Here is a 12758-nt window from a genome sequence, read left to right on the forward strand (position 1 = left end):
CCAACCTGACCCAGTATCCAAAGGCTCTGGGCCATAACCCGGGCAGGGAGCAGATAACCAGCAGCATCCCATGCTATTTAGAAAGCATTTTGTTCCCGATTAAAGCCAAAACATGTGCTAAGAGCTGCTAAGGGAAAGTGCAGAGCATCTGATTTCCCTCTTTTGCTAACACACTCGGGGGAAGAGGTGACAAGTTTGTGGAAATGGCTGCAATTTGCAGTCAAACGTGGTGCATGCATGAATAGGAATTGGAAGGGAGGAGACAAACAAGAAATGTACTGCACTGATTTCCTCCAGTGATGCTGGAGCTTGTACAAACCAATTAGCCCCTCATCAAAGAGCAACCCTATCCCTATCACCATACTTTTTTATTTTTAACAGCTAAGTGGTTGGTTTTTTAGTGTTTTGTTTTTTTAATTCTTTCTTTTCCCTTTAATTTTCCTGGGGGGAAAATGTACCTGAAAATTCAGGCAATTGCCTCTCCATGCTCTCACAGGATTTTACCATGAGGTAAATTTATGGGTGTCAAATAAGTTGCTCCTTATGCCAATGTCACAGAAATACGAGTGTGTGGGAGGGCTGGTGGCTTCTGCTCAGTGCAGTTGCCAAGGATTGTGCTAATTAGCAATTGGAAAGACTTATATTTTAGAGGTGTGGAGTGATCCAGGGAGGCAAGTTGAGGCTTGTCTAGAAACTTGTAGTTGCTGTCCTCCATGGACCAGCTGCAAAGGGACTTTGGGCTTTTTGTGGGAACCTCCAAAATTTGCCTGGTTTAAGTTCAGGTGTGTGCATCACTCTGCCCTGCCATGAGTGAGCTGAGCTTGTGAGGTCTCTGGCTGCATCTCCAGCTGCTGCCTGACCTTAGGAGCTGGAAGCTGACAGAAACTGCTTTGTGTTGTACTTCCCTCACAGCTCTAGGCTCCTGCTAACCCCAGTGGCTGGTGGCTGTCCCAGGGCTGGGCTGGCCATCGTTATACCCCTTGTGGTTATTTATAGTGGTGGAAAGAGAAAGCAAATGACAGGTGAATGCAGCAGTGACAAAATGAGGCTGAAATAGACCTTTGGGTGATGGGAAGGAAGTTTTCACCCAGCTGCTGTGCCAGTGGTCAGTTGAAGTGAATAAGTTGTATGTCCCATGTGTGAGTTGGAGCTTTACCTGCAGCTGAGCTGCCTCATTCTTTCCTACACCTCAGACATCCCCAAGAAAGAACTGTTTTGCCCTGCTGTAGGCCCAACAGCACCCCATGGGGGTCTCTAAGATGGGAGCATCTTGGGGAACCTCCTTTGTAAAGGCTGGAGATGGCAGAAGGAGTTGCTTGTTCCCCTGCATTACTGTGGCACCACTCCCTGCAGTGGCTGCATATCCAGACTGGAATTGCTGGGCTGGAGCAGCTCTGACTGCTTGACATCTAAATAAACCCATCCCAGCCCTGGAGAAGGTGTTTCTCTTTAGGGAGGGCAGCTAACCAGGGAACAGCACTCCAGGTGCCTCTGGCCATGCATACTGCCTGATGTGCAGTGCCTCATGTTGGGGGGAAAGCTGAAGAGAGCTGAAAGACAGTGCCTGGGGGAGCACAGTGCATCATCCAGCACATCCCCAGCTGCCAGAGCCAAGGAAAGGCCCTTCTCCAGAGGACCAGCATGCAGATCTCAGCTGATGGAGCCCTTCTGAGCTGAACAGGCTGCAGTCTGGACTCCAGAGCAAACCAGCAGCACGTTTGAGGTGGGAGGGTCTGCATGGAAGGTGATGGGGGCAGAAAGAGCAGGTTGGGAACATCTCCATCCTCACAACTGAATCCAGAAGGAGATGCATGTTGACAGCCTCAGTGTCTAGCTTTCGACAACTGATTTGGCAAATTGGGGCCTGTGCAAATAACTAAGAGCAGATGTGTCAAACGGTTTTTATTTCCTAGAATTAACACTAGATACAAGAGTACTAAAGGAAGTGGCCTGCATATCCCTGCAGTGGGGGTCCCCTGACCCTCCCAAATCTTCTCTTTACCATTCCCTGGCCAGACACAGCTTTCACTTGCACTAGAATAAATGAGATTGGCTGGAGCCACAGCAGAGCCAAGGAGGACCAGCTCTTGTCACACCATTTGCTGTGTACACACAGATAATGAGTTTGCCTGTTACTTGTTTTTAGCTCCCTAAAAACAACTTTTAGCTGCAAGTCCTTCCAACTTGGGGGGATCACCCTGTGACACCACATCTCCCCTGATTTCCTCTGAACAGAAATGCTTTTGAGATCCCATTTATAACTATGTTCACACCAAATGTGACAGTTTTAGCTATATTGGAAGACCAGCCTGACCCTGGCAGCCGCTCGTGCTGTGATCAGAATAGTTATCAGTCAAACCCTGGTATGTGATGTCTGGTGGCAGTGAGCATGAATCTGCTCTTGCAATGATGTGAGATCCACGCTGAGGGAATCAGTGAAGCACAGCCCCACAGAAACAGACAGGTGGAGGAGGAATTGTCTCAAAGTCAGGCACAAGTCTGAGCTAGCCATCCTGGACTCCCTGTGGTCCACAAGGAAAAACAGGTTCTTTCACAGGTGACTCATCTTGTCTAAAATAGGTCAGAGGAACTGCTCTCCAGCACCATCTCACTCCTCTCCACAGGCTGTAAAGGGAACCCAAGGGGGACTAGTTCAGATTTAAGCAACTTATTTTCACTTGTCCAGCATGTATTGGTGTGAGTCGCAGCCAGGCTGTACAAACTTTTCCGGAGTCAATGGGAGTGGTGTCAAAGGGCTTTGGACCTGACACCTCATGCTCTGAGTCAGACTCTGCATTTCCCAGAAAATCCCTGGACTTAAAGAGCTCGTCAGAGGCTGAGCTAGAAGGAAAACATGCACCTTAACCCCGTGTTCTAGAAAATAACGACAGGCAGCACATCCAAACAGGGAAGTTCTGCCTTTTATTTTAAAATCCCAGCAGCATAAAGCACTGCATCGTTTTTTTTTTTCACCTGTTATTTTTCCAATGAAAACGAGGTCACACTTTTCACTGTCACAATTCCTGGGACTCTCATCATCTTTCAGCATTCTCCTTCCTCCGGATTTTCCCCTTGATCTGAAGTATGCTGCAGTCAATGAAAATCGACTATGCTTGTGAGACATGCCAGAATCCCTTACTGGGAGAAGGGCACCAGATTTCTTGCTAACTCCTCCCTTCACCCTCTCTCAGCAGAAGCCGATGACAGGATTATTTTTTTATCAAGATGCAGATACTACACACAACCAGCACAAAAGATCAGTGATTAGCCTTTGCATAAGCAGCCAAGATTGCTTTTTCCTGACCTTATCAATCTGGTATTTGAATTTCTAGGGAGTTTTAGTGAGTGAGTTTTCTCGGGAAGCTGAAATACTTCCTTTTAACCCTCACACAAAGTTCCTGCTAACTTCACTGGAATTAGTTTCTCATTCAGGCTGAAACCAGATAGCTGCCCATGACTTGTCTGAGTCCAGGAAGGCCTTCAGGTTGCCAGGGATTTCCTTTTCCTTCCTTTGCCCCACATTTCGACACAGCCATAAAATGAGAACAAGTTATTTCCTGTGAAGTAGAACAAGAACAAAAATATCCAAATGCACGTGGCTGCCTACCTACAAGCTGCAAGTCTGAGCTTCCATGGGAGATCCAGGGTGTAATTCTGCTGCTTAAAGGCAGACATCTGGTCCTGTCTGAGATGCCTGAGGGCATCTCAAATGTGTGCACAGGGCTGGCAGGTACAACACAGGAACTGCAGGAAATTATTCTAGAAATCCCCACCATTTGGTGATCAAACTGCAGAGCCCAAATAATCCTTTTTTTTTTTTTTTTTTTTTTTTTTTTTTTTTTTTTTTTTGTTATTATTCAGCCTTAGCAAGTGATGGTTAATTTAGGCAACCAAAAATGCAGTTTGACTGGGCATCTCCTGATGGGTCTTCAGTACTTAGTGATCCTCTGAAACTATAGATTTGTTCAAGAAATAAGAGATCTGGCTCCCTTTTACACTGTCCTTAAAAGAAATTTTCAAACTTAGCACTGAACTATTCAAGCAACAGCTTCTTTAACCTGCAAGGGGGAAAGGGATTTTTTTTCCTCTCCCTGTGTCTCTGCAGTACAGTTCCACTGACTGAGCAGGATACTTTTAAAAACATCTCCTGGGGGCTGAGGAGCTAAAAGCCCACAGCCTGCTTTGGATCTGCACACCTTGGACCCTCCTTGCAGCTCCTGTGGCCTTTTGAACACTAAAAACCCACCAAGTGCACATGTGCCAGCCTGCAGGGGTTTGGAGGAAGAGCAGGGGGCAGTTTGGAAAGTCAGGTGCATGTAAAGTGTTGTGCTGAAAGCCAAACTCCCCCCTGTTGCTCTGACTGGAGCAGTGCTGAAGGTCTGAGCCAGGGGCCACTCAAACAGCAGCAGTGAAGCTGATGGAGCTCAGGGTGAGGTGTTTTGGCACTGAGAACATCCCTCCACATGTTCACTGCTCTGCTTTCCACCTTCTGACCTGCAGAGCTGCTGACTGCATCCTTCCCAAGGCTGTCCCTGCTGCAGGTCCTGCCTCCAGCAGAAGCAGACACAGCAGCCAGAGCTGGCAAGAGCACTTTCAACAGCATTTGCTGCTTCTCTCACCTACTTTAGCCCTAACTCTTGCATTTGAGCTATAGGAGAGTGGTGAAAAGGATAATGCAGCATAGTTCTTTGTGTAATGGAGGAGCAAAAGAGAGGAGCACTACACTTAGATAGGGTAATTTGTGCAAAACAGAACAGAAAAGACTTGTTGGTCCAAGAAGGCAACACCTTTTTGAAAACATGCTTTCTGCAAAACAGCACATCTCCAGCAGGTGTTTAATTATTGTTATAACTTCTTGTCCTTGAGCAGCCTGAGAAAGCCAAGGCTTCAAGGCTGCTTTTTCCCTGGCTCCCAGCATTATCCTAAAGACATAACTCTGCGAAGCAACAGGAGCACCACATTAATTCTGGCCAAGCTTTGCTCCCTGGTCACTTGGGGAATCCAAGCGTTTTGTAGAAGGCAGCAAAAGCACTGTGGGATCCCCAGGGAGGAAATCCCAGCAGCTCTGGGTGAAGCACTTGGATCCCAATCCCTGCTTGCAGGCAGAGGTGAAGATGAGCAGTTGGCTCCCTGATCTTCTCAAGGGAGAGGCACAGAAGCAGCCACAGCAGGGTAGTGAAGGAAGCCCTGGCACATTGTACAAAGAAGAATAGAGTGAAGTGAGCTTGGAAAAGTGCTGTGGATATAGCAAACAGCCAGGGGAGGGTTTGCTTTGCCAGTCAACAGGTCTTGTGTGTATGTTCTGCTTTGCTTCAGTGTGGAGGAGCTTCCCAGAGAACCCCTGCTCCTGTCTCCTGTGAAAAAGCAGCTCAGTGGAAAGCAGTGCATTTATTTTTAGCTTTGTGCAGCAATTAGGCAATGGTAGTGTGGGGGGGGATGTTCTCAGGAAGAAAATTTTTGACAGTTTCCTTAAAAAGATAAGATCTATCCCATTCCAGTAGGGGATAATAGCACAGAAAACCACTGGGGGATTTTTGCTGCCTGTCTTGTTCTTGTGAAAGTCACCTACTGACACCCTTGGATTTCAGCCAAGTGTCTACCTGAACAACAAGAACCTTCTTCCAGGCTGCCTATCCACCCCAGGCAGGTATGCTCCCTCCAGTCCCCAGGGCCATGCAGACAGGTATTTCCTGGGTCTGGCTGTGATTCCCCCAGCTCCATCACCTGCCTGCCACCTGGGATTCTCCACCCCACCCCTCCAGCTGCTGATGGGGTCCTGTGACCTCCTTGTGCAGCTTGAGACAGAGCCAGAGCCTTTGCCACAGCAAAGGTCTCGCACAAAGCACTGAGTGCTCAGCAGAGCCATCTACTCTGTGACCTTGGGGAGGGACTGGAAACACCAGGGAAGGGAGGAAGGCAATTGTCTTGCACTGGCACAGCTGCTCACTCAGGGAGCATCTATTCAGACTTAGGAGCAAGCAGATGGTTTTTCTCCCACTGGCCAATCCTTTCTTTCTTTTTCTTCTGACACTGCCCAAAGGGGTCAGAGCAAGAATGGTGATTCTCTGCATCTCTAATGTATGTACATTGTCCTCCCTGTCCCACAGAGAGCAGAAGTGACCAAAGTCAGATGGATAACAAAGCTTCTTGACCATTAGATGAGTAAAAAGTGCAGCTTTCCCTGTCCAGCCTCAGATCTGCTCATGCCACGTCCATTCCTGGCTGTTCCCCTGCAAGGCTGTGCACAAGGGGAAGCAGGAGGCTGGTGACAGAGCCAGGGGCTGAATCGTGTTTCAGCAGCTTGGGCACATCCGTGTGCTCTAAGCCAAGAGGAATGCAAACTGCTCAGCGATGAACAACTGCTCCAGCAGCCCAGAGCCAAAAGGAGACACTCTAGGGCACTGACCCAGCCTGCGTGGAGGGAGCTGTCAGATTGTGTTATCACAGGGGCAGAGCTGCATCTTCCACTTGGGAAATGAATGTCCTGCTTTGGCGTGGTGGCTGTAGAGAGGCAAGACACCATTACCCAGCAATTGTGCTCTATCTCGCTGACGTTATCTCCTAATTGCAAATTTGCAAGTGCTTCTGCTTGCTGGGTGGTTGCAAGGAGGAAGGTGAAGTGGGGTTGCCTGTCTGGGAGATACCCAAAGGGACCTACACCACTGCTAATTTTTAAGATATAACAGTACAGTTGCACTTCTGCACCAGGTAATGGTTATCCCTTCCTTTTCCCTGGAAAGACCTTCAATTGGTACAACTGGTGCAGACCTGCTCATCCAGGACTTTATCAAAACCCTCAAAGTGACAAGGATGATCAGAAACACCTTCAAAACATAACTTTTCAAGAAGAAACTCAAGAACAGCCATTCAATACACAGACATTTCTATCTCCTTCCTTTTCCTCAGGATTTTGTACCAATCCATGGCCATCCAGGAACATCTGGTCCATCATTACATTGCACAACAGGACCGCTCACAGCTTGATGTTGCCTGCAGAAACAGAACTGGGAACCACCCACCCTCAAAGCCATCTGACACTGCAGCAGAGGAATTGTCACTGGTGGCTGCCAGAACATGGCATATGACACATATTTTCAGGGCTGTCTCTTTCCAGTGTACACACTCACAAACATCTGCCTATGCATTACAGCATGGCTGATTTTTAAAGACTGGGCCTAGGATCTTGAAAGACAGTTTGGCACATAGATCTCAGGAAACCATCCAGGAATTAGGCCTCTCAGTAGTTCAGCTGATGTCTGTGTCTGTGCCTTAGTTCCATGTTCTCTCGACTAGACTTTGCCCCCTCTCCATTTTTTCTGCAGGTAGTTTAGGTCTGGAGCCTAAAATAATTTCTTTTTAAGACATTGGGACACTCTCCAAATGAATTAATATAATTTTTCCGAGTATTGCAATTAGCTGGGTGCCTTCAGCTTTGGTTAACTCCAAATTCTGATGGGTTGTGCATTGAGTTTTCTGACATTGATATAGTGACATTGGTACAAACCCATAATGTAGGTGCCTGGTAAAGCTGGACCTTATTCACTGGGGCAATCTTTCCAAACACCCCAAACTTGTGGCCAGTGCTGAGGAAAACCCCCAAAACACCAGCATGAGCACCAATAATAAAACTGAGATGTCCTTGGCTCTCACAAGACTGAGCTCTAAGATGACCTTGGCTCTGGGACCTGAAATATCTCTGTTTACAGACTCCTGGTACTGGAGCCACCAAGAGATGGGGACATGTCACACCAGAGGGATGAGGCTGATTGAAACTGCCACTGATGTGGCAAAGACTGGGAGCTACAAGATGAGCTGTCACTGTCAATGCTACTTGCTTTTGATGGTAACAGTGTTATTTTAATCAAACCTTTGGGGGCTTAGAAGGTTGGCGATATTTTTAACCACTTTTTGAACAGAAAACTGAGCTGAAAACCACCAACAGGCTCAGAAGGAGTGATCTGACTTCAATCCCCTGGTGGGACATTCCTGATGCTTCTGACCTGATGGGTGACTGGTGTGGTTACACATCTTCCCATGTTTTACTGCTGCTTAAAACCTCTCTGAGAAGATAATGAACCTATTTAGCTCGGGTTTTTTGTTCGTTTTTGGGGTTTTTATTGAGGCTTTTGGGGTTTTTTTGTCGCTGTTTTGATTTTAAATTTTTTTAATGTTGTTTTCCTTCATACATTTGAAAAGAACTTATGCTCAGCATTTTTCCCACCGCGGTGCTGTTGGAAATCTGGTCACTGCAGAGTCCCTGGGCACATGTCAGCGCCTCGTCACAACCTGGAATGTTTTCTGCCAGGAATGATGAGATGCGACAGCTCCCATTGAAGGGTATTCCTCCCAGATAATTCCAGTTTCCAAGGTCCCGGGCTTTGAAGATAAACTTGTTGCTTGTTTGGTTTCCTAGCAACTTGTGCTGGGCGGCAGAAATGCATTCCTGGACCCCAGCTCGACCTCAGGATGCTGGGGCTGAGATGTGCTCTGCCCTGCCCCGAGAGAGCAGCTGCCTGAAAACACAGGACTGGAGTGAGAAACCTGGGGCTGGAGCAGCCCCCCTGGCTGGATCTGCTCCCCCCCAGTCACTGGTGCTCAATAGAATTCTCATTGCAAGTTAAAACAATACATCTGTGAAGGTGGAGGTTGCTTGGGTTTGGTTGGTTGTCCAGGTTCTTGCTGGGGAGTTTGGCCCTGATGTCACAAAGTGGCTAAAATGATAATCCAGAGTCAAACATCACAGCCTTTTCTGGAGCTTTATCTTCAGATGAGACCAAGGATCTATTTTGCCATGAGACGTGGTGAGGCAAACACGCCTCAGAGGTGAATCTAGAGAAAAAAGCAGATTCGGTCACCTGAAAGGCACAAAGGTATTTTTATTGAGCTGTTGAAAAGAAGAAAGGGCAAACCCACCTTCATCTGCACATTGCATGGTTATCAGCATTTATTTCATTATTTCTTCTGGTCATTAAAGCTCAGCTCCACTGCAACTTTTAGCTTAGGTGCTTCAGCTCCAATGTCCCAAAGAAACCTTCAAGCTCAGATTTAGTTTCACAAGTCTGCATCAAGGTGAGTGAAGGGCAGACCTAAAAGATACTGAATTTGATTTTCTGTATCTCACTTGATCAGAGGTTTTTGCAGGCATTGCTCATTGGGTGGGAAAAGATCTCCCTTCCACTTGTGTCCCAGTCAAGAAAGTAAAAGATGATCAGTTTTCCAGCTCAACAAATAATGGACAATCCTGTGCCAAAGCCACCTAAGTAGCTGCAGCATGGAATAAAAAAGTCTCTTATTTTTTAGACAGAGAGGGCATTGCTAAATAACAATGAGGTCTTGATCTTGGGGCTGAACAGGGTCTTCTGAATCCCAATTACACTGTTATATAGCCACCTTTTCTGAATTTGTCTAATAAATTTAATCAGAGCTGTCAATGACCTTAAGTAGATTTTTGTCCTATTTCAGTTAACTCAGGGCATTCTTTCCTGAGGATAATCTTTAGTGAATATAGCACTGCATTGTGGTCCAGGGAGCAAACTGAATGTAATGTTCAGTTTGAATTATAGCATATTACTGTCAAGGGTATTCCTTCAAAAAGCTGACACCTTCTAATTACATCTGTGAGACTCTGAGAAAAATGGTATCCCGGGGAAAAAAATTGCTTGGCACCCACTTTGTTAGTTTTAGCCTGATGTTCATTTCTATCCATTCATATAGGGCTGAGTCATACAAGAGAAGCTTGTAAGGGAATCACAAACAATCTGTCTGGCTTGAGGAAATTGGGAGCCATTTCAAGTGTGCATTGCCTCACTCCATAGTTAGTGACAGGGGCTATTAGAGGCTCTGGAGACTCTGAAAATAGAGAGGGCATTTTTCTACCTGAATAGTTTGGCAGATAGACTGGAGATGGGACAAAAACAAGTTTTGTGAGAGAAAGACCATCCCAGGCAGAACCAGAATCAGATGCACCATCGGAATTGGATACAGTCATCCCTCACCTGCTCAGGGCATCTCTAAATCTCAGCTGACAATCTTTTCCTTCTGTCTTTAGGCAACATTTTTCACCTTCCTTGAGCTAGTTTGAAACCTTTAATTCCATTCTGCCTGTTCTTCCAAGAATGTGCTGCAACAAGTGGAAACTCATCTCCACGTGGGGAAGAAGGGGCAGGAAGAGGGGGAGAACTGTGTGAATATTAAAACATTTGCAGTGTGAAATGTTGAGTTATGAACAACAACAGCACACCTGGGGCTGTTGCACGGTGCCAGGGCTGTGCTGGCACATGGGGTGTCCCAGGAGGGCTGGCAGCAGTGCCAGGGGGGATGCATGCCCTGGGCTCAGCAGGATGTGATCCAGGACTGAGATGCTTTGGCTGAAGATGTATAAAACCCCTGTGTGGTGCAAACTGCCAGGGCAGGAAGCTGGTTCTTCCATACTAGTGAGGCTGGTGTGTGCCTGGAGGCAGCATTATGATCCCATTTAAGCATTCATCCACTTTGTGTACATGCTTTGATTCACCCAAGCTTGCTAAGAAACCCTCTTACTCCCTGGCCCAAATAGCTCTGTATGGTGGAGAAAAGTGGACAAAAGTTTTTATCCTTCCAATGCCATTTAGTGGTGGAGCTGCAAAGCTTTGGTCCTGCTCTGGTGGCAGATGGGGACCCAGGATGCTTGTCCCCTTTGACTGCAGAGTGGAAGAGGTCAGCTCTGAGCAAAGCACCTTGTTCCTGCTCTTGGTGCTGATAAGGTACCAGAAAGGTTGTGCAAGCTCTATCAGAAGATGAGAATGTGCCTGAGGCCATAGGCTTGGTAAACTCAGAGTAAAATAGTTACTGGCTGATGAGTAGGACATGGGGTGGTTAAAGCCTTGGAGGTTTCTGTGGGGCTTTGGGCCATCAGAACTTGAAGGGAGTGAAATGCAGCAGACATCCAAGGCAGGGAGCATCATTGCTGCATTAGTATGGAGTGAAAATGGGACACAGAATGCATCCAGGGAGCAGGAATGGAGAAAAATGACCCTGCAACTGCTGCTCTGCTTCTCACACTGCTGTACTTCATATAGTCTCTGGCTAAGTGACAGGAGAGTGGTTTGCTCCACTGTCTGAATTATCAGAGAATTTCACATCTCGGTCTTGGAGGCCTTGCAACTCTAACTCTGAATCTATTACTCTAAGAAGAGATAATAGAGCCTAAGAATTGTGGTGTGAGATACCTGATGTGCTGTAGGGAAGCAAGATGAATCCAATGTGTTGAATAGACTTGGAATGCTCAGCTCCAGAGGAGTTAGAAAGGGGAGCAGGGAAACCAGGAACATGCTCAGAGAACCCAACCAGGAGAGAGGCTCTGCTGTGGTAAAGCATCTGCTACAGGGATGTCTTTGCCAAATGTGAGATTTTGGGAAGGAGCTGTGGGTGACCCAGAAAAGCACATTTCCTGCTGTCTGCAGGCAGCACCTGCACACTTCCATGTCCAGGATTTCCTCCAGCAGATTCCTGCTGAGGGGTATCCAAAGGGACAACCAGACCAGGGTGCCTCAGTTTCCCAGCAGAGCTCATGACCTTTGTGAGGGGCTTGATCCCTGCTCAGGGGCAGTGCCAGGTCAGAGCACACACCTCTCATTCCATCCATGGATTTGCTATATTATTTCACTTCCTGGCCCAATTTCTTATGCCATGTCTGTCTGAGAAGACACAATATCCCTGGAGTGAGCAGTGGCTGTGAGCTTGGTTTCAGGCTCCCCTGGGCACTGCAGTGGCTGTGCTGGTTCTGCCCAACCATGGAAATAAGCTTCTCCTGGATGACTTTATGGATGACTTTATCACAGATGAAGGTGAGAGCTGTCTGCTTTTTGAACACAAGGGGACGATTCAGACCTTTTGTGAGGGATGATCAACCACAGTAAATAAAGCTGCTGCTTGTGGGAGTAACAATTAAAACCCATTATAACCTGCTTAACTAGTCAGGGACTGAAGTGCCTGGAAGAACTTGCTCTGTCCTCCCTGAGTGCTGTTTTGCTTGGCCCATTTGCCTGATTTGGGAAAAAGATTGTGTTCTGAGAGGGTTAGCTTGAAATTCCTGCTCTTATGACTGGGGCAGTTTCCCAGTTCCTAAGGATGACTGATACCATAGAAAAAAAAATACAAAATTTCCCAAGTGATCCTTCAGAATTGAGTATTTTGATTCATGGGACATGCAGCATTCAACACCTCGTGTTCAGGACAGACAACACATCACAAATTAAACCAAACTATGTTTCAAATCAATCTCTGAATTTACTAAATGTTTTCAGTGGAGTCACCTGGGAGACAGATGAGTTGGTGTGACAGGTAAGTGGTGTGGAGGTGATTGCATGGGCTTCTTGCTGGCTCAGGGTTTGGAGAAGGGAATACCAGGGCAGAGAGCCCATGCCTACATGGAAAGGCAGGGTCAGAGCTGCTGGGGCCTGTGAGCTGATGACTCACAGGCCAGATTAATGAGTGTGAGCCATGGAAACTGGCTGGGTGTCTGATTGCCCCCACTGCCAGGCAGGAGCACTCCAGAGCCACATCAGCCTTATTTTCTCCTTTTTTTTTTTTTTTTCTAGACATGGAAGGGCTTATCTCTACTGATTATTGATCTGCTTTCAAGAACTATAAGGAAAGAAAAGCCATGTCTTCTTCCCTCTCTTTCTCTCTTTTCAGGACACCTGCTAATGGCCACGTTTTTTGCATGCCTTCCAGATACCATCAGAAAGGAATGGCTTTTCCCAGGTCTTTCCTGCAGC

This window comes from Erithacus rubecula, assembly GCF_903797595.1.
Source record: "Erithacus rubecula genome assembly, chromosome: 3".
Lineage (NCBI taxonomy): Eukaryota > Metazoa > Chordata > Aves > Passeriformes > Muscicapidae > Erithacus > Erithacus rubecula.